The 22961-nt window shown below is 34.7% G+C and overlaps 1 pseudogene; it reads left to right on the top strand.

Moving 5' to 3' along the window:
* The first annotated feature begins 14830 nt into the window (after window positions 1-14830).
* LOC141551405 (E3 ubiquitin-protein ligase TRIM15 pseudogene) overlaps window positions 14831-22961 on the top strand; it is a 177878-nt pseudogene continuing 169747 nt past the window's right edge.

The raw sequence follows: 22961 nt of genomic DNA, 5'->3' as shown, positions 1-22961 counted from the left end.
TATAAGAAATGACCACAAGGATGATTTCAGAAAGGCCTGGAGAGACTTACATGAACTGATGCTGAGTGAAATGAGCAGGACCAGGAGATCATTGTATACTTCAAAAACAATACTACATGATGATCAATTCTGATGGACGTGGCCATTTTCAACAATGAGATGAACCAAATCAATTCCAATAGAGCAATAATGAACTGAACCAGTTACACCCAGCGAAAGAACTCTGGGAGATGATTATGAACCACTACATAGAATTACCAGTTCCTCTATTTTTGTCTGCCTGCATTTTGGATTTCTTTCACGGGCTAATTGTACACTATTTCAAAGCCGATTCTTTTTGTACAGCAAAACAACTGTTTGGACATATGTGTGTGTATATATATATATATATATATATATATATATATATATATATATATATATATATATATATATATAGAGAGAGAGAGAGAGAGAGAGAGAGAGAGAGAGAGAGAGTGTATTTAATTTATCCTTTAATATATTTAACATGTATTGGTCAGCCTTCCATGGGGGGGGAGGGGAAAAATTAGAACAAAATGTTTGGCAATTGTCAATGTAAAATTACCCATGCATATATCTTGTAAATAAAAATTATTAAAGAAATTGATAACATGCAAAGGATAAACAATGGTAGTTATGAACAGACTACAACACATTTCCAATTTTAAACTATGTTTATATTTCATAGCATAAAGATAGAGAACTGGTCATGGAGCCAAGTGGTCACAGTTCAAGCCCTTAATCAGACATATTCTAGCTATGTGTAATTCATCATCACTTAATATCTCATCTCTCTAAAACTACAAAGAAGGTTATAATCTATATTTATAGAAAGATATACAAATTTTCTCATCAGAGTTCTCAATGCCAATGATGTCATAGACTAAATTCCCACTTTCTAGTGCCTACTGAATTTCAAATCTTAGTTCTTTTGCAAATCAAATGTGTCATCTTGGGGAAGTCACTTAAGCTGAATCTTAGTTTCCTCATTTGTAAAATGAGAGGGTTGGACTAGAATACTATCAAGCTTCTATCCAGCTTTAGATTTGTGAATTACATATAAATGTTGCTGTTATTATTTTTTTTGTAAAGAATGTTGTCAGAAAGACTGACTAGACACACACACACATACACATACATACACATTCAGGAGGCCAGTAATGTAGTGAGAGAATGGAAACTGATGAATAATTAACATACACCATTATTATTTAAATGACAAGAAATCTAGAATACTAGATCTAAAAGCCAGACCAATAACTATATAGATGTCATCTGGATTTTTATGGGAAGACCTGGACAAATGATTAGAAAGGATGCTAGAATATTCATCAATTGTTTCTTACCTTCATCAGTTGAAGAAATACCTACATTAATTTGATCACAGAATTACCAATGTTAATTAACTCCTGAACAGGTAAAAATATTTACATAATTTGCATTTTATATTGCGAGACTTCATCATAGGCAATGTATCTTAAACTTGTCTGTTTTTATTTACCATTTATATCCACAATTCAATATCAGTTTTCTCATCTTTAAGTAGGAATTAAAATAGCATCTAGTTAACAGGAGTGTTGTGTAGCTCAAATGAGATAAGATATATAAAGTAATTTAAAAACCTTAAAATGCTAATACGCAAAAACCTTCTAAATCCTAACCATTATCTGTGTTTGTATAAATATTACATCTCAATAATCTACACTATGATAAAATTTAACTTCTTTCAAAATCCAATTTAATAAAATTGGCAATATATTTACTCTGGCAATGTATACCTTATCTTACACATTTATAATAATGGATCATCATCCTCATTCTAATGGTATAAAAATCATACAACCATCTTAATTAGAATGTCTTTAAATTCAGTTTATTCTTAGCTTATCTTTGGCTCTACTTATTCCACTTGCACTACTTATTCCACAATATATCAGTTCAAAAGCATCTTCCCATAATTCTCTCTGCATATTCCCTTCACCCTTCCACTACTCTGTGGCTGAAAGTACTTGTATTCTACCATGAATTGTACCTCTAAACTTGTGCCAGTTTTGTGAAGAAGGGAGAAGTTAGTGTAAAAACTACTTCAACATGTCAGTGTAAATAATCAGTTTAATTAAAATTCCCATAAACGTTCACTCTATCTTTAAGATACTATTACTATATGGCTATTGATACTGTATCTTTAAGATGGAATGAAAGTTAAATTTGAGGAAGAGTTAAAGTTAAATCCCAGGCTTCTCACAGATTCCTAAAAAAAAAAAAAAAATGAACCTCTCTGAGAAGTCTAACAGCTTGACTCTAACTCTCCATAATTACATTCTACTTAAAGACTGTGTAATAATAGCCATGGTTGTGGGAAGACCTATTGAAACTGTTTTTTACAGATGATGAAAAAAAAATGAATAAGGAAGAAAACTCTGAATGGTGAACGATATGAGGATGAGCTTGATTAGGCCAGAAGATGTTTTCTTCCTTTTTATTATGCTGCAGTTCTCTTTTAAAGTCCTGACCCAGTTTCCCTAATTGTCCTATTTAGTTACTCTGCCTCAGGTTGTAATCATTCCCTCTTAATGTCTGATAGGATAAAAGTCTTACCAGCAGGATGATTTCAGAAAGGCTTGGAGAGACTTACATGAACTGATGCTGAGTGAAATGAGCAGGACCAGGAGATATCATTATATACTTCAACAACAATATTATATGATGATCAATTCTGATGGACATGGCTCTCTTCAACAATGAGATGAACCAAATCAGTTCCAATAGAGCAGTGATGAATCAAACCAGCTACACCCAGCAAAAGAACTCTGGGAGATGACTATGAACCACTACAGAATTCTCAATTCCTCTATTTTTGTTGGCCTGCATTTTTTATTTCCTTCACAGGCTAATTGTAGAATATTTCTATGTTCTTTTCATACAGCAAAATAACTGTTTGGACATGTTTACATATATTATATTTAATTTATACTTTAATATATTTAACATGTATTGGTCAACTTGCCATCTGGGGGAGAAGGTGGGGGAAGGAGGGGAAAAATTGGAAAAGGTTTGGCAATTGTCAATGCTGAAAAATTACCCATGCATATATCTTGTAAATAAAAAGCTATAATAAAAACAACAACAACAAAAAAAAAAAAAAAAAAAAAAAAAAAAGAAAAAAAAAAGTATAAAGGTCTTATATCTTAGACCTTAGGCTATACTTATTCCCTCTTAATGCTTAATGGGATAAAGGTCTTTATCCATTTTAGATGTTATTAGAATATCAGGAGTCTCTCCTGTACCTCCCCCATTAAGTCATCCCCATACTGGTATCTCCTGCATTATGTCATTATTTTTGTTATCCTATAAATGAGTCTTGTATTTGATATTCAGGGCTGAATTCTTTGAGCTGATATTCTCATTCAGCCCTGGAATCAAATCATGGATTCATTTGGTCCCAGTAAATCTCTCCATTTAATAAATTCTGTATTGAATACTCTCTAATCTCTATCTTGCTCAGTTTCTCTGGCATTACACTAACCTGGTTCTTTTCATTCTTTCATTCATGATTGTATTTCTCTAATAATTATCTTGAATCCACTGATTTCTTGCTTGATGTTCAACTTCATGTTTCATGCATTTCTCCTATAATTCATAATTCCTTCAGCTGAAACTGTCTTCAACTAAGTGGGGTAATATTCCAGATTCCCTTTGAAGAAGGAAACCAATATAATCTCAAATTATGACCAAACTACCTTCACAGTATCTCTTGCCCAATTTAAACACAGAAAATACTTATTTGGAATTTGTCCTGATTTCAGCCTCTATCCTGTTGGCATCCACATTCAGCCGATGAAATATAGGAATAAATTAATTAGTTCACTCATTGCCACACTCAACTCTGAGGCATCATTTTGTTGACACCCTAGTCATCTTTGGTTGATATGTTAAATTACTTTTCCCCTCTTCAACCTTTACTGCTCATGTTTTGATTCACAAAAAACCAAAGCTGCATTAGTTCAATCACTTGCCTTCATGTGTTTTTCTGAAAACTCAACAAAGAATGTGCTTTGAGAAGGGAAGTAGAAAGTGCAAAACCTGCCTTTTGATGCCTGTTATCCTGCAGTGGGTTACAAAGCAGTCTATAGCTGGGTCTATCTTGATTCTGAGGAATATTTAGAAACATTAAACTTTGAAAGATCCAGAGCTCCTGACTTTGTGTTCATAGATTATAATGAAAGATTTCTAAACACAAGTGAGTTGTAATAAATTACTCCTTGGAGTTTATATGTGCATCAAAAACTTTTGACCTGGAAGATAATGTCTTTAGGGATGGCAGTACTTTATCTCCAAATCACTATTTCTGTTGTGCAGAATTAAATTTTAAGCCTTGCCTGAAGCCAGATCTCTCCAGCCATGTTGTATGCTCTAAGAGAGGCTAGAAGCAAGGACTTAGTAGAAAGTCTGTATCTGGGAACTGCATAAATAATAGACAAGACCTCCCACATAAAATGTTCTTTTCCTCATTACATTTATTTGGATTCTATTTAGAGGAGTATTAAGGGAGAAAGAAATTGTGCTAAATGACAGAAGAAATTGGATAACATCTATTCTTACCTATTTGCTCTCTTAAGAGTAATTTTGAGAAAGTTGACCAAAGGTCCAAGATCTTTTCTTTGGAAATAGAGGGGTGGGAAGGGAGGGAGCATTGCTTCCAGTACAGGGAATGGAATGTTATCATTAGATTCAGGCAATCAGAATTTTCTGACTCAGAAACTTAATAGCTTTTGGATCATGAGAAAAACCACTCAATCTTTAAAAGTCTCATTAAGTTTATCGAAGAATAGGGAATAATAACAGTATCGCCCTCTCAAGATTTTTATAAAGAGTAAATGAGAAAAGATTTAAGGTGCTTTGCAAAGTTTAAAGTACCATATAAAGTACTATTATTATTCATTATTATTATTGTCATCCAGAAGAGGCCGATTCATCTTATGATCTTGATAACTAATATTTTTGGTCAATTAAAATGGTGTTAATTAATAGCTTGCTTTTTCTAGTACTTCATAGTAACAAAACATTTTAACATGTATTATTCCTTTCAGTCTTCACAACTAACCAGTGAAACCAATATAATCTCAAATTATGACCAAACTACCTTAACAGCATCTCTTGTCCAATTTGATCACAAGAAATTTGATCACTTATTCGGAATTTGTCCTGATTTCAGCCTCTATCTTGTTGCCATCCACATTCAGCAGCAGATGAAATATAGTAATTAATTAATTAGTTCACTCATTGCCACACTTGACTCTGAGCCATCATTTTGTTGTATATATCCATGTGTATATATATCCAAATATACATATGATCCTATTTTATGTATTTTTGTAAATAAGACTCAGAAGGGTTAAATGACTCATACTGTTAAAATTTTGCTAACATGATGCATAGCCAGCCTGCTGATTTCAGACTCAGTGATCCTTTCCCTATATCAAATCGCCTTTTTTTCTTCACCTTCAGGTAGAATGATGCCTTAGATTGCATATAATAGTAGATTCCATTTGAACATATCCAGTCTAGACACATAATTCCTTCCACATAATAGACTGCCATTATGGAAACTTCCTCTACTGATGCACACTAGCAATTTATCTGTACACTGAAATCTTACAGGATTCTCTAGGGCACTGAGAAGTGATCAAACCTTTATATCACAGAGCCAGTATATACTGTCAAGGGGCCCATTGATCTTGTCTTTTAGAATTACCTTATTTTCCAAAACACTAGACCCAGATCATTATGGAGGCCCTAAATGTACCAAAAATTAAGTCTCACCCACCTGCACAGCTATAATGTGTTGTTTGCATCCTAAACTAGTCTCTCTGTCTGTCCTTGGAAGTCAAAGTTGGTGCTAGACAACCTGCTTTAGGCTTGTGCCTAATGGATCCTTGTAGAGAGACCATCATATCTTCATGGTCTAAGAATTCACAACTATAAAGAACTTGGCTTTTGCTATGGAAAGGGTTTTGTCCTTTTCCTACTTTTATTGTATCTTTCTCCTCCCAAGCCACATCCCTCTAGGTGGGGATTCTGGTATTTCCTCCTTCTTTTGTCATGATGTCACAAATATGCAAACTTCCATAAGAACTATGAACTCTTTGCTCTAGCAATGGATGCCACATTCATTTCTCTTAAGATAATTTAGTTTTCAAGTAACTTTTGTGTGAAGTCTGAGTTAGTTCCCTGTTGACCCCAGGATCAGCTGAAGTCAGGATAAGCAAAAGTCCTTGGTCTTTATTCTTAGTCTTTAGGGGGAGTAGTGAAGGGAATGTACACAAGCTCTCCACAACCTCCCTTCTTTTTGTCCATTGCAAAAGTGACCTGGCTTGTCTTACTCCACCCCTTAATCCCTCCTACAATTATCTGTTTACATCAAAGGATCAAGCCAGCACACAATAGTGGGAAGGGCCATTTTCCAAGCAAATGCTAATAGAGTATTGTCCAATAAGTAATTAGCCTGAAGTGCTGGGTTGTCTGATTCCAGTGCACTTACTCAAAGGTTCAACCCTTTACAATTTTGTGTCACACACATACAAAATTAAATATACACACACATAAAATAAATATATATTAGTGCTTATTTGCATTTAGAACAAAAAATCAGGAAGAAAAGGTCATCTTCATTTTAGTACCAAAAGACAGCAATTCTTGGTCTACATTTTTAGCTGTCATTTTCATATCTAATATATGCATTTATGTATAAAATTAATATATATATTTATGTACATGTGCATGTAGTGTACAGACTTAGTCACTATAGGATCTCAGTACCAGCCCAAATCCTGATCATAGGTGAGGAGTGAAGAGGTAAAACTCACATGGATGGTCAAAGATGGAGTTATTTCAAGTTCTTTCAGCTTTAAATACCTTAGTACTACCCTTGCATCACTACAGCACACGGCACATGCACTAACTATACCAGGCATGCATCAACTATAGGATACTGTGCATGTGGGGCCAAATAAGCAACTTGCTCTTGTTGTATAGATGTCTCCTTGCTATGTTATTATATCTGCTTTAAGTACAACAAAGGTTATCACACCCTCTGACTTTTCAGGAAAGCTGAGAAGCCCCTAGGGAGTATGGGGAGCCAAACCAGACAAGTCAGCAGGTTCCCTGGCTAGGCTGGGACCTCACCCAGAGTTCCCCCTCTATCTTCAGCCCTCTACATTTCCCACTTTCTTTTGTTTTAATTGAAGCAGGTTAATAATCAGTGGTTAAATCCATGAGAATCACATAGGCAAGTAGTAATATCAACAGGCAAACAGTATAACAAACAATATGAATAAACAAGGTATTATAAAAAGACTTCCATGAGTCCCAGAAGGAAGATATAGAAATAATAACCAAATGTACACCTCCTTCAGCAGCCAATAGATAGTCCAAAGTCAATCTATTGTCCATCACTTCATATCTCAGGGAATTCAATGATCCCTGCAGGTTTTGAAGTTCTGCATCAGTCTCTAACAATTATTTGTATGGTCATGGTAATGTTCATGAGTCAATTGCCATACACATAGAACTGCCATGCTTTTTCAGTGGTGGACATAGTCAGAGATGGAATCACCTGGTGTTTCTTGGGTCTTCTTCATTTTGAGGGTCTTCTCTTTTCCATCTCTCTCTGATGGACAAGGCAAATATAACTTGATGGCTGGATCCCTTCTCCATCTGTAGAGACATAAGCAAACTCTCTGTCCCAAACTCTTAACCTATACAGTCTCTTCCATTCACTGCTCTCCAGATCTCTCCATGTCACCTGCAGATTATCTAAAGATACTGGAACTGCTCTCACTGGATACTACCTTTCCAGTGGGTTATGAAACCTGTCTGCTGGATCCAGTGTGTTCTCATCAAAAATCAAAAAATGAATAGTGTAAAGAGTTAAGTTTAAAAGTTCTCTAGAGTTACCTGTGGCTCCCCCTCTCTTTTGTTTTTGGAAGCATGGTCCTTAACATGTGCATATAATATATAAACACACATTATGTCATATACTTACATAGTACATTCATATATCATATATATAAAATTAATTTATTATATATTTGTAGATACATACATATATACACATATATACATGAATATGTATTATTGTTGCTTAGGTTTTTTTTTTTTTTTTTTTTTTTAGTCAGACAAGACTTAGTATTTAGGATTTTTTTTTTTTTTTTTTTTTGGTGAGGCAATTGGTGTTAAATGACTTGCCCAGGGTCAAGGGTCACATAGCCAGGAAATGTTAAATGTCTGAGGCCAGATTATATTGTCTCTGTTGTCTCTAAATTGTAATTGTTCTCTAGGAGGAGATCTCTTCTGGGGCCTCTGGGAAGTCAGCCTTCATTTTAGTTCCAGTACCAATAATCTCCAGAATGCAACCAGGAGTTAAAGTCCAGATTTCTTTTTTGTGTCCTTCAAAGTCTTGAATGTTTTCCTGGGATCTGGCTAGCTTTAATAGCTCTTGTCATAGACAGCCAGCTTCAGTCTCTAGCTCCCTCCAATTCCAAAGCCTCCAGCCAGCATGAAGGTAGACATTGGAATGAATCAGACTCTGCCTTCAAGAGTGTAGGATTGTGGGTTTCTCAGAATTCAATCCTAGATATGAATCGCCCAGAAGTCCATGAGCAGACTTTCCCTTTAGACTTGTGAATCTGCTTAACTTGCAAATCTACTGAATCCTCACTCTGAATCTCCCTGAAGTTCTCCTGGGAAGTCTTCTTCTTCTTGACCCAATCCAGACTGACTTCCCCCTCAATGCTGGCTCCTTATATCCTCCCAGAGAATGGACTTGTGGATACTCCATGGCCTCGTGGGATCTCCTTAAAAGTATGCTCTCTTAAAGGTGTGAAGTCTGATGTGTGAACCAATGAGTGAACTCCTTTAAAGGTATGAACTCAGTGTATAAGTACCTTGTAAGTTTTAATTACCTAACAAACAATCAATTTTTCTCAAGCTAAAACCTAGTTTACATTTTAAACATTCAAAAATTTTGCTGTGTTTAAACATCATGTTTAAAGAATAACATCATGTCTCACAAAATGAGAATTGATGATGTTAGGATTTGATGGGGGAGAAAATGACTCTATTTTCTTGTGACCCCAATTGATCCATTGAACTTATTATCATCCTAATCCTTTTAGTGTTATTTTGGAAAACTGTCAACCTCTCTTCACAATAGTCCGGACCCATGCCAGGAAATGATAAAAAGGGAAAATGTCTTCAAATAGGAGAATACTTTTTTTTAAAGTAAGCTATTATGATACTTAAGAGTAAGTTGTTCAAAGAGTTTACAATCAGTAAAATACCAAAGTACTTAATAATAAAGGCAAATTCTTCAAAACTCTATTTTGTAGGAAGGATGCTATAAACCAGCAGCTAAATTTCCCAAGATAGACTAATTTAGAAGAGACTTAAAGGTCATTGAGTCCAATTGCTCCCTTCTAAAGATGAGGAAAATAGGAATCAAAAGTGATTTGCTCATGTTTATCCAGTGAGGAAGTGTCTGCAGTGGCATTTGAACTGAAGTCATTCTTATTCCATATACAAATTTCTATTGACAACATCATGCTGCCTCTCAATATATGAGAAAATTTTACATTCACTGCTCTTTTATACTGACACATAAAGTGAATTATAAGACATAAAAATGAGAAAAGAAAAAGAGAGGGCAAGAAAATGGAGCAAGTTCAAAGTAGACATTACCTTTAAATAAAAATAGGCAATGAGAAAATTCTGGAACATAAATGCCATTCTAATATTTATAACAACACAGAAATTCATTTACTGGATGTCTGATGCTATATACATTCCAAAAGAAATAAAGACTATTGTTGTTGATATAGGGGAATACCAATGAAGAAACAACTACTACCAATAGAAATTTGTTGGGGAACCTTAGGTATGAAATAGTTTACCAAGGATGACACAGCCAATATAGGTAAGATATGAAATTAGGTCTATTAGATGTTGATGATGATGATCTTCTTCCCCCCTCCCTCCCTCCTTACCTTTTCTTCCTTCCTTCCTTCCTTCCCTCCCTCCCTCCCTCCCCTTCCTTCCTTCCTTCCTTCCTTCCTTCCTTCCTTCCTTCCTTCCTTCCTTCCTTCCTTCCTTCCTTCCTTCCTTCCTTCCTTCCCTTCCTTCCTTCTTTCCCTTCCTTTCCTTCCTTCCTATCCTTCTTTTTCTCCTCCTCTTCCTTCTCCCTGTTTTTGCTGCTGCTGCTTCTGCTTCTTTTGCTGCTGCTGCTACTTCTTTTATTGCTGTCTCTGCCTTTTTTTTCTGCAGCTGCTGCTTCTTCTTTTCCTTCTAATTTTTTTGCTGGTGCTGCTTCTTCTTTCTTCTTCCTTCTTTCTCCTTTCTTCTTCTTCATTCTTCTTCTTCTTCCTTCTTCTTCTTCTCCTTCTTCTTCTTCTTCTTCTTCTTCTTCTTCTTCTTCTTCTTCTTCTTCTTCTTCTTCTTCTTCTTCTTCTTCTTCTTCTTCTTCTTCTTCTTCTTCTTCTTCTCCTTCTTCTTTCTTCTTCCTTCTCTTTCTACCTCTTCCTTCTGCTGCTACTGCTGCTCTATCTCACTTTTTTCTTGTTCTTTCCTTCTTCATCACCAATAGTAATACTGATAATAGTAGGTATAAGGTCATCAAAACCATTTGCTACTGGCTAAGAAATAAAATAGTAGATCAGTGGAATAGATTAGGATCACAGAACAAAATAAGCAATAACCATAGCAATCTATTGTCTGACAAAGCCAAAGACCTCAGGTTTTGGGATAAGAAATCACTATTTGACAAAAACTGCTGGGAAAGTTGGAAGCTAGTATGGATGAAACTAAGCATTGACCCACACCTAACACTCCACCCATACAATGGATTCATGATTTAGACATAAAGAATGATATTATAAACAAATTAGAAGAACATAGTATAGTTTACCTCTCAATCTGTGGAGAAAGAAGGAATCTGTGGCCAAAGAAGAACTGGAGTTCACTACTGAACACCAAATAGATAATTTTGATTATATTAAGCTAAAAACTTTTTGTACAAACAAAACTAATGCACAAAAGATTAGAACAGAAGCAATATATTGGGAAACAGTTTTTACATTTAATACTTCTGATACAGACCTCATTTCTAAAATATATAGAGAATTGACTTAAATTTATAAGGATTCAAATTATTCTCCAATTGATAATTGGTCAAAGGATATGGATAAACAATTTTAAGATGAAGCAATTAAAACCATTTCTAATCATACGAAAAAGTATCTAAGTCAGAGAAATGCAAATTAAGACAACTCTGAGATACCACTACACACTTCTCATATTGACTAAGATGACTGAAAATATAATGAATGTTGGAGGGGATGTGGGAAAACTGGGACATTAATGCATTGTTGGTGGAACTGTGGATGGATCCAGCTATTTTGGAGAACAATTTGAAACTATGATCAGAAAGTTATCAAGCTGTGTTCACCCTTTTATTCAGCAGTGTTTCTATTGGGCCTATATCCCAAGGAAATCTTAAGAAGGAACAGGACTCACATGTGAAAAAAAATGTGGCAGACCTTTTCATGGTGGCAAGAAACTGGAAACTGAGTGGATGCCCATCAGTTGGAGAATGACCAAATAAGTTATGGTATATGAATGTTATTGTATATTATTGTTCTATAAGAAATGATCAGAAGGATGATTTTAGAGAGACCTGGAAAAATTTACATGAACTGATGCTAAGTGATTTATTCAGACTCACACAGAGAGAAAATGATATAGTTTTTAAAATGCTGAGTTCAAAATTCTCTCCCTTCTCCCTCCATACTCCTTTCTCATTGAGAAAGCAATAAATTAAATATAGACTATAGTCATATAAAACATTCCAATATTAGCCATATTTTGAAAAAAAAAAAAGTAGACCACAAATGAAAATATAACTCTGACCCTCTGGCTTTAAATCTAGGGAGCTCTGACTACAAAATGGTGCTACAAGAGAAAAGCTTTCATTTCAATTCCTCCCAGCATTGTCCAATTGAGCCAAATGTTACATTCCCCAAGAATAGCCTTTTCCACATGTGCTTTCATGTTTTTTAAAAAGGAATCTTCCAATGTTTCCTTTAAATTTGTATCTAGCTTCATAGATATTACCACTGCTTTCTTTACTTCCTGTACATCTCTACTATATTACCTTTTCTCTGATTTTCCAAAGTTATTGTCCTTCAAGAATCATATTAATTCATACATCTGTCATATAATCTCCCACAGGAATTCCATTCCACAGTGCTGTCTTCATTTTTTGGCAACTCTTAACCATGCTATCTACAATAAGATACTTTCTCACACAATTGTTCCTAAGTTCAGTTTCTCAAGAAGAAATTATACCATTGATGGAGAAGACCATGTCTGATGCTTTCTTTTTATTTATTACCATTATTAACACAAAGATAGTCATGGAGTAGCTACTTTAAAATTGTTTATATTGACTTGAATTCTAATAGAACTCATGAATTCCTTACAATCGATAATAATAATTGCCATTAATATTTTAACATTCTTTTTCATAAGAGCATATTTCATTGGTGGCAGCTCCTTCAGTGATTCTAGAAGAAAGCTTGCTTGTGATATTTAGTTTCAGTGATTCTGAGCACTGAAAGTTTGTGATTTTTTTCTACAGTCTCATTCACACTGAGCTTATTTCAGACAGATAACTGCAGCCCAAGTTCTTCCTGATCCAGAGTTAGCCCTCTATCCACTACACCACACTATCATTTGTGTAGGCATAAAAGCTTTCAAAGCTGTTTAAACATATTTCATTTCATCCCCAAAATAATCCTGTGAGATAAGGGCAAAGATATTACTACCTCTATTTTTCAACATTAAAAAAATGGGATTTAGAAAGGATAAAGGACTTATTCACAGTTTAATAAACAGGAAGTATTATAAAAGATATTTTATCCTAGTTTTTCTGAATTGCTAACAATAAGACTAGTGAAAATAACAGAATTCCAAGTGAGATTTAAAATGCTAAAAAAAAAAAAGATGCTGTTATAATATTTAGTAAGCTAGCAAATGTGGAAACTTCAAAACTTCAATAATGTCTAATGAATTGGAAGAAATGAGAGTAGGTCCCAAACTTTAAAAATGGCAATGCCAAAAATTTTCAAATTAATGAACAATTTCATTCATTTCAGAAGCCAGAAAAGGTTATACTTAAGATTTTGTAAAATAGGCTTCAGCAGTAGGTAAATTGGGAATTACTAGAAGTGAAATTTTGTTGTTGTTTTTTTTTTTTAATGACCTAAATCCTTTTTTAAAAATGTATTTATTTTTCATTTAAAAATGTGTTTTATTATTTTTACTTTATTACATTATTATTATATATTATAATATAATATGGTGCTATTATTTTAAAATGTATTTATTATTTTAAAATCTAGTTGATTACATGTAAAAATAATTTTAAAATTAGTTTTTAAAACTTCCTCCCTTTACACTCCTCCCTCATTGAGAAGGCAAGAAATTAATACAGACTATACATGTGTAGTCATACAAAACCTTTCCATACTAGTCACATTGTGAAAGAAAGAAAATGTAGGCCAAAAATGAAAATATAAACTCCTCAAGAAAAAAACAAACATATGCTTCAATTTATATTCAGAAACCATCAGTTCTTTCCCTGGTTAGATGGTGTTTTTCATCATAAGTGCTTCAAAGTAGTCTTGGATCCTTATATTGCTGAAAATAGTTAGCTCATCCTACAATATTGCTAGTATTTTGCACACAGTACATTTCACTTTGGATAAGCTCATGTGGGTCTTTCCAAATTGTTATTGTTGTTGTTGTTGTGAGAGTATCTTGCGCATCATTTCTTACAACACAACAATATTCCATCATAACCACATACAACAATTTTTCAGCCATTTCTCATTCGTTGACATCTCAATTTCCAAGTTTATCTCCCCCTTTTTATAGTTCTTTTTAGGGACATAGATCTAGTAGTGGTATTGTTAACTCAGGGGTATAAGTGGTTTTTTTAATCCTTTGAACCTAGTTCCAAATTGCTCTACAGAAAATCTAAATCAGTTCACAATTCCACCAACAGTGAACTGATGTCTCATTTCCCCCACATCCTCTCTACCCTTTGTCATTGTCCTTTTCTGTCTTTTCAGACAATTTAATAGGTATGAGATAGTGCTTCAAAATTGCTTTAATTTGTGTTTCTCTAATAGTTTCTTGGAGCATTTTCCCCTTGATTGTAGATAGCTTTGATTACTTCATCTGAAAATTGTTCATTTCTTTTGATCATTTATCAATTGAGGAATAGCTCCTATTTTTATAAATTTGACTCAGTTCTCTATATATTTGAGAAATGAGTTCTTAATAAGAGACACTTGCTTTATTTTTTTTCTCCAGTTACTATCTCTGCCCATCCTTCAGTTCATGAGTCTATTTCTGAATGATAGAAAAAAATGAGCTTGGAAAAAATGGCTATGAGACCTCTTCCCTCCTTTCATTTCCACTTCTATCCCCACGTCAATGCTAGTGATTTGCTTCCAAGTATCTGGATCTTACTACAAGATCTCATAATCCCCTAAAGTGGTGACAAAGCAGGAGTTATACTCTGCCCAGTACAGAAGTATCATAAAGCTGGAGTGAGCTGAGCATTTCCCCAATTGACTGACTTTCGGATCACCTTCACACACACACACTATACATGTATTCTAGGTTGTCAAAAGAGCCCATTGCCAAGAATGCCCCATCTGTGGAGATTTATCCATTAACATTTGTAAGAATGGCCACGAGTTCATGGATCTCAGTGTCTAGGAGGAGCTACCTGCCAGTAATTACCTACAACCAGTACAGAACCACTGGGGTAAGATGCTCTTTGATCTTACTCCATATGGGTTCTTGGGAATTTGTACTCCACAACTGTGATGAATTAGCCTTGGCTGAGCTAACCAACCAGAGCCCACAGATCCTCAATGGTACCCTGGACCATCCCAGAGAAACTCATGAGTATGGAACCTCAAAGAATTGAGTTGCGGAGAGTGCAATAACTCATTTGCTCTGCCTTCTGCAACTATGGACACTAGCCCAAAGGCCCCCAGAATCAAAGCCTCTGGCAGTTAGCTATAGTCCTCAATCAAGAAAATCATACTCTGGTGTTGGATGCCCTACGTCACCAGCCTCCTGTTCCACAGGATGCACAGGCCAAGGACATCACCATTATGAACTCAAACACTGCCTGGCTGATTTGACTCCCTCCTTTTCCACTGAATTGGAATCTTCAGTTGCCATTCTCCGTGAAGGTCACACTCATCATGGGCTTGGCCTTCTCATGTTTCTCAAATATTCCTTGCCTCTTACACATGTTTCCCCTTCAAAATTCCAGAAATAAATGTTTGAGTTCTTGCAAATGATGATCAAATAGGGCTCAGTGAGATGGAATATGGCTACCAGGATAGCCTCATTGAAACATTTAATTTTAGTTTTTCTCCCTGACTTAGTCCCACACAAAAAGCAGCACATGATAATTGGATTGATTCACACCATAGGGTAGATTCCTTCATTAAAGTTGGAGAAGGCTGAATGACACAGTAAGCTCAGTCAAAAGCACCCAGTTACCCTAAACCTAAATGACTCCCAACTTCACTTTCCCTTCACTATAAAAGCTGCTTCTTGTCTTTTTTAAAGTGAGATAACTTTACCCATTTTACTTCTGCCTTTTCCTTTTTCCCAGTATATTCCTCTTTTACACCTTTTATTTTTTTTAGATATCATTACTTCATATTCATTTCACACTTCTTTTCTCTATCTATATATACTCCTCCTAATTATCCTAAAAATCAGAAAGTTCATGTAAGAATGTAAGTCCCTTATTAGTCCCCTTTCCTGTATTTTTGTTTTGTTTCTTTGTTTTAAATGCTTTTCTTGAAACTTGCATTTGAAAGTAAAATTTTCTGTTCAGCTATGATTTTTTTTTTAAAAATCAAAACTACTTGAAAGTTCTTCTATTTTGTTGAATGTTCATTTTCCCATACGGATTATACTCTTTTCTGTTGAACAGATGATTTTTGGTTATAATCCTAGCTCCTTTACCCTCTGGAATATCATATTCTAATGCTTCTGATGTTTTAATGTAAAAACTGCTAAATCTTGTGTTATCCTGACTGACTATGGTTCTATGATATCTGAGTTATTTCTTTCTGGCTTCTTGAGATTGTTTCTCCTTGACCCATGACCTCTAGAAATTATCTCTAGTATCCTTGGAGTTTTCATGTTGCAATGTTTTTCAGTAGGTGATTTGTGGATTGTTTCAATTTCTATTTTATCTTCTAGTTCTAGAATAGTAAGGCAGTTTTTTTCTTGATAATTTCTTGAAAGATGATGTGTAGATTTGATCTCTCTTTTTATTATCTTTCAGATAGTACAGAATTTAAAAAATCATCTCCCCTGAATCTATTTTCCAGGTCAGTTGTTTTTTCAATGAGACATTTCAAATTGTCTTCTTTTCTTTCATTCTCTTGGCAGTTGTTTTCAAAGATACTTCTAGGAACTTCTAAGTTTTTAATTCTTTCAAGGTGGTGTGATCAAAGGAGAGGTGTGTTTATCTTCCAGCTTTTTCTCTGGTCTGTGAGCAAGTCCACAAGCACTCTTTTCTGCCCCAACTAAGATAAGAGTCCATATTCCACTGGGGCTTTAATCTCTAGTGAGATAATGTTCCTCCTCACCATGGACTTGCCACCTAGAACTGAAACATAGCTCTGTATGTGGTCAAAGAAAGGGAGTCCTGCCTCAATGCTAGCATAGAGACCACTGCAATCTCTTTTTGACCAGTTCACCTTCCTTACTTTCTATGGGCAGATAATTCCCAAAGCAGCTGTTTCCATTGTTGACTTAGTGGCTCCATATGCCTGCTCCTGATTTGTTAGGGCTAATTCTGTACTGGCACTGTTTGGCACTGGACTGTATTTCACTCTCAATTGGTGAGACAGACTTTCCTCTGCTGACCTTCTAAGTTTTTGGTTGGAAATTTATTTCAGCCCATCCTTTTGTGAATTTTGCTGCCCCAGAAATAGTTTTATGGAATTATCTGAAGATGTTAACAGAGGGATTTTGGAGAGAGCTCGGGTGAGTTACTGACTTTTCTTCACTATCTTGGCTCCATTCAACAGCCTGGTTTTCAAATAAACAGATAACAAATTTCAACATGCACCTAATTATGGAAAACACAGGGGAATTCCAGGGAAAAAATGATTTCTGCTTCATTGTCTACATTAAATTCATTGACCATGGGGATTGCAACAAAATGTGGCAAATCCTCAAAGAAATGGCAGTACCAGATTTTCTTTCTTTCTTCTGAGGAACATGATTACAGATCCAGAAGCAGCAGTTAGAACCAAATATGGAAAAATTGATTGTTTTAAGATTTGAAAAGGAGAATGACAAGGCTGTATATTTTCACCTTATTTATTGAATTTATATGCAGAATACATAATGTGAAAAACCCTGTTAAAGGATTCAAAAGCCAGAATTAAAGTTCCTGGAAGACTTATCAATCTCAGATGTGCAGACAATATGAAAATAAAGAGGAATTAAGAAGCTTCTTGATAAGAATTTTTACAAAAAAAGAATATAAAATCAACTTGAAGTTTAACATAAAAAAAAAGAAAAGAAAACCTTGACAACTGACCACATTACTTCTTGGTGAACAGAGAAAGAAGAAATGAAGGAATGTCAGATTTTATATTCTTGTGCTCAAAGATCATTGCAATCTGATTGTAGCCATGAAATTAAAAGACACTTGCTTCTTCACAGGAAAACTATATACATCTAGATAATATATGATATATCAACTTGTTTATAAAGGTCTGGATACTCAAAGCCATTATTTTCTACTAGCAAAGTATGATTGTAAGAGATGTACTTTATGGAAAATTTGGGCACCACAAAATCAGCTTTCAAATTGTGGTTCTGGAGAAGACTTTTGATAGTTTATTGGCCAGAAAGGGGTAAAATTGAATTAAATACTTAAAGAAATCAATTCAGATTTTTCACTGGAAAGTCAATACTAAAGAATAAATCTAAATATTTTGGCTACATATTGAGAAGTTAGGATGCATTGGAAAAAAAAGAAAAATCTGATAAGGAAAAGGAAATAACAGAAGATGAGATGGATGAATAGTGTCTGGAGGACCAAAATTCAGATTTGGCCTCAGACATTTGACATTTTTTAGTTTTGTGACTTAAAGCAAATCAACTCAATTTGCCCCCTTCCCAATGAAAACAATAACAAAATAAGTCAACAGAAACAATGAATTTAATCATTGTTCTAAAACTAGGAAGAGAGTGTATGTGGGGGTGTGTGTGTGTGTGTGTGTGTGTGTGTGTGTGTGTGTGTGTGAGTGTGTGTTGGGGGAGGTGTTGCTAGCTTTTGCTAAGAATTATTTAATTCCACTAGTTTATTGAAAATGGAAAAAGGAGAAAGGCATGAATTTTAGCTTTAGAAAGGGGATATTACATACTACATCACTGAACTTTAAAAATAGTGGCTCCTCTAGGGATCCAAACTCAAAATGCAAGAATAATTTGTAAAAATATTTGGGGAAGGGGAAGCTTCATTGATGAAGTTTGGTCTGAGAGAAGAGTTGAAAAAATATACTCTGCTTTATTGCTGCAGTGGGGCCTTATGGATATAGTGCATTGCATATATTGTCAGATGTAGTGAATATATTGGTTATTTTTGTTGAGCTCCTTCCCCCCCACTTTTTTGAATCTGTCTTAAAATGAAGCTCTCCGAATACAGGAAATTGAAGGGATATATTTGAAATTAATATGGAGAAAAGCAAAAGTCATTTATAAAAGTTATATGATTTTTAAAAAGTGAGTCATTTCCAGGCTATGTTTGCCAGTTGTAGTGCACTGCCCTGCACTCCAGCCCTTTTGCAGACCATAACCTTTTCATAAGGCATTATGGATTGGGGTTGGAAAAGAAAAACTCTTATATTCTATCCAGAGCCATGTGTTTTCTCAGAATTATGAGAGTAATAATCTCTGACTTTCCTAGTCATACCTTCTCTTTGGTGCTGAATAATTATACAGATGCATTTCTCCTACCAAGGAGAGAAAAATAGACTTCTAGCATCAAATTCTCTTGGACCTTAGGAGTCAGATGCTCCCAACATAATGGGCAAAATGTTCATTAAATTGGAAACTACTTTATATTAAATCCTTGTGAACTGTTCTGTACACTGAAGTCAAAGTCTTCTAAGTAACATCATTAGTGTCCAAGAAGAATCACATCTCTTTTCTGTCAAAAAGATGTAACATGTTCAGCAAGTGACTCACACTAAGAAAGTGTGATTCTTTGTAATTGTAACTACACTGATTCTTTGTAATTGTAACTACAATTCCTTGTAACAAGTATAATTCCTTGTAACTTGTAATGAATCCTACCTTGTCTTTGTCTTCAATAAATATTAATTTTTTAGTATGTGACTTTGATTTTGACATTGGGTCAATTCTAAAGATATTCTTTGAGAAGCAAGGGTATAGGAGGAAAAGATAGTTTTTACTAGCAATTTATTTTCAGTTCTCAGGCCCAGTCAAAGCACAAGCCTAGTAGATTCATTCCCAACTGGCACCTCTGGCCAACTCTATAATCTGCTTACTAATTGCATACAATTTCCAGTAGGAAAGAAAGCAGCTATTTACTGGTCTCTTGAACTTAAAACATTAAAAAGGGTTTACTGCTATATTTATCATTACATCCTTTACAGGAAATGCAGAGCCATTTAAAATAGACAATGGATGGATAGGTTCATAAAAGACATTGCAAATTTAATAAGCAATGCTGGTGTTGGCTGATTCCTATTTACTATTCAAGCAAATAGCCCTGGAGAAGCTTTTCTCATTTCATCATCTAAGAGGGATTTCAAAAAAATGAATGAGAAAAAATACTGTGACTTCCCCTCCCCCATCTCAGGAAACTAGATTGTCCCTTTCTTCCCCCACTACCCTCCCCACCCAATTAACTTTCCAGGACCTACCTTTTAATATTGTCTTTACATCTATCATAACTCTATTTTGTGTTTTTGAGACTGAGCAGATTTCTTTTGTGGTTGAATTTTGTAGTTGTGGAAGGGGACGGAAAATTACATTAGAAAAAAAATATATATATACCTAGAATAATGTGTGTGTGTGTGTGTGTGTGTGTGTGTGTGTGTGTGTGTGTGTGTGTAATGCTTGTTTTTTTCAAAAGGATTTAAAAAATCTGTCTGGCACACAGCACTCATCACCTCTGAATATAATATTCTTCAGCCTCACTGTGGCTGTCCTTCAGGGCCTGAGTTACTCCCTAGTCATTCGTCACCCTTGCAACTCACAAAGTTAATTGAATTTCCAAAGATTCCTGACTTATGACTTGGTAGTAGTTAAGCAAAGGGAGACTCCAGCTCCATGTGTGTAAATATTCAATTCCTAACAATTCACACCCTATTTATATTTTAACATGTAGCATTTTATTTCCTGTTTGATATTTTTCCCTTTGCAGGGAAGCTGGCAGTTTTACTAGAGACTCTCCTGAGATATTTAAACCCCTATTTCTTTCTTTGCCTCTTATATCTCTCACTTCCCCCTATTCAGATACATTTTAATAGCCTTGTTTTGTCATTTATGCTAAGATTCCTGACAGACTTCTGATCAACTATTTTCATTAGATTTGTTTTCCTATTCTAGAAAATATCAGATTCATCTTTCCAGTAGAAAACACTCAATTGAAAACATTCCTTGTTTCACTTTCCTTAATTTGTTTTTAAAAGTGAACCCATGTTCCTTATGGAATAAGAGTAAGACAAAGAAATCATATGCAGCTTGCAGCATGGTTGGGAATGGAATCCAAAATAAATTTTTTTTCTCTCTTGTCTAATTAACTGATTGACTTTAAAATCATAAAACACCTCCCACCAAAATGACTTATTCTAAACTAAGAAGTAATTGATTCATAGAGGGCAGAGAAGGTGAGAGGCTATGGTTCAATTGGATGGCTCTGATGAACATTAATATGAGTTGTGATTCTGCCTCCCAGTACAGGAGCCTAAAAACACATTCTTTCTTGATTAACAAAAGAGGCAATGTTGTAATTATCATAATTACTAGCTCTTTAAACTAATTACTTCTATTTTGTTTATATGGTACTTTTATTGACTGGGCTACTTTAGAAATACAGGACTTCTGTTAATTGATTATAAAAGCAAAACATGGCAATCCCTTCTGTGATTGAATAGGGAATCAGTCAAAAGATAGCCAAATATTAAGTATTTGGTGTGAAGAAATTTCCCAGGTTTCATTCATTCTGATGAACATTTGAACAAGGAAATATTATAATATTAGTGTTAGATGTAGAAATAACTCAATTATCACAAAGGTGTGAAGTAATATGGCAAGGATTTGAACAAAAATCCTCTTTCTCTGAATACATTTTTTGTTTTGGTGTGTGTGTATGGATGTGTGTGTGTGTGTGTGTGTGTGTGTGTATTCTACATGACATTTTGATGCTCCATCTGTGTTTGAATCACATCTAAATGGCAACATATAGATAAAAAAGACTATTCTACATATCCTAGGCTAATGTTTTCAGGAGGCTGAGAGATCATTGTTTACTTTGTCTTTAAAGAATGATAATGTCAATCAGTACTAGGCTGATCAGTAACAATTTGATAAAATACAGTAAAAGTGATTTTCCTGGCCCCCACTGACTGAAGGTCAGTTATAAATGATAAATGTCATCCTTTCCCCAGGGTTCTCCAGTACCATTAAGGAGAGGTTAGAGATAGGCAGCTATCTGCTATTGGTTTGAGCCCTCACTAATGGTGTAGCCTTAATTGTAGGCATCCTCTGCAATCTAGTTTTATTCAGTCCCTTAATATTTAGATTAAATTCCATAAAGAAATATTTACTTCTAAGGAAAGAGGAAAAAAAAGGAATAAGTATTTATTAAATACGAACTGTGTGCTAAGTGATTTACAAATGTTATTTTATCTGATGCTCTCAAAAACCCTGACAGGTAAGTGTTATTATGAAACCCTTTTTACACTTAAGGTAACTAAGGCAAACAGAGAATGTCACTAGCCTAGGGTAACAAAGAATATCCTTTCCCATAAGCAAATCATTAATATTCCCCACATGAATGACTATTTGAAGTCAGTTAGACAAAAGTAAATTAAAGCCTTAATTAGAACAAGAAACTCCCCAAAAGTACCACTGTAGACATCACTTAAATAAAAACCAGTGCCATAGAATCTCTTCACAGGCTTTCATGACTGTGATCTGAAAAGTGTATTTCATTTGAGGATACAATATCTGGTCCATGTCCTGAAAACAAAAATTTCTGGTTTATCTATCTATCTATCTATCTATCTGTCTGTCTGTCTGTCCGTCCGTCCGTCCATCCATCCATCCATCCATCCATCCATCCATCCATCCATCCATCTATCTATCTATCTATCTATCTATCTATCTATCTATCTATCTATCTATCTATCTATCTATTTTTGGTGGTGGGGTGGAACTATAGAGTTCAAAGGGCAGCTAGGTGACACAATGGATAGAATAATAAACAATGAGTCAAGAAAATCTGAGTTTAACTCCAGCCTCAGAAACATACTGACTATATGACAATGTATAAAACATTAAACCTCTTTGCCTCAGTTTCTTCATCAATACAATAACTAGCGAAGGAAATGGCAAACATCTCCACTAGATTAGCCAAGTAAATACTTAATGGGGTTTTGAAGTGTCATACATGACAGGTGATTCAATGACAAAAACAATATGATAAAACTTCTACATCTGGAAACAGACATAATTTGGTTTAATTTCAAGATTAAGGAGTCCAGTGCTTTCATTTTTGTTGAGGATGAATC

Source organism: Sminthopsis crassicaudata, chromosome 1 (assembly GCF_048593235.1).
Source record: "Sminthopsis crassicaudata isolate SCR6 chromosome 1, ASM4859323v1, whole genome shotgun sequence".
In the NCBI taxonomy this organism is placed as follows: Eukaryota; Metazoa; Chordata; class Mammalia; order Dasyuromorphia; family Dasyuridae; genus Sminthopsis; species Sminthopsis crassicaudata.
This window is presented reverse-complemented; position numbering and strand designations above follow the sequence as displayed.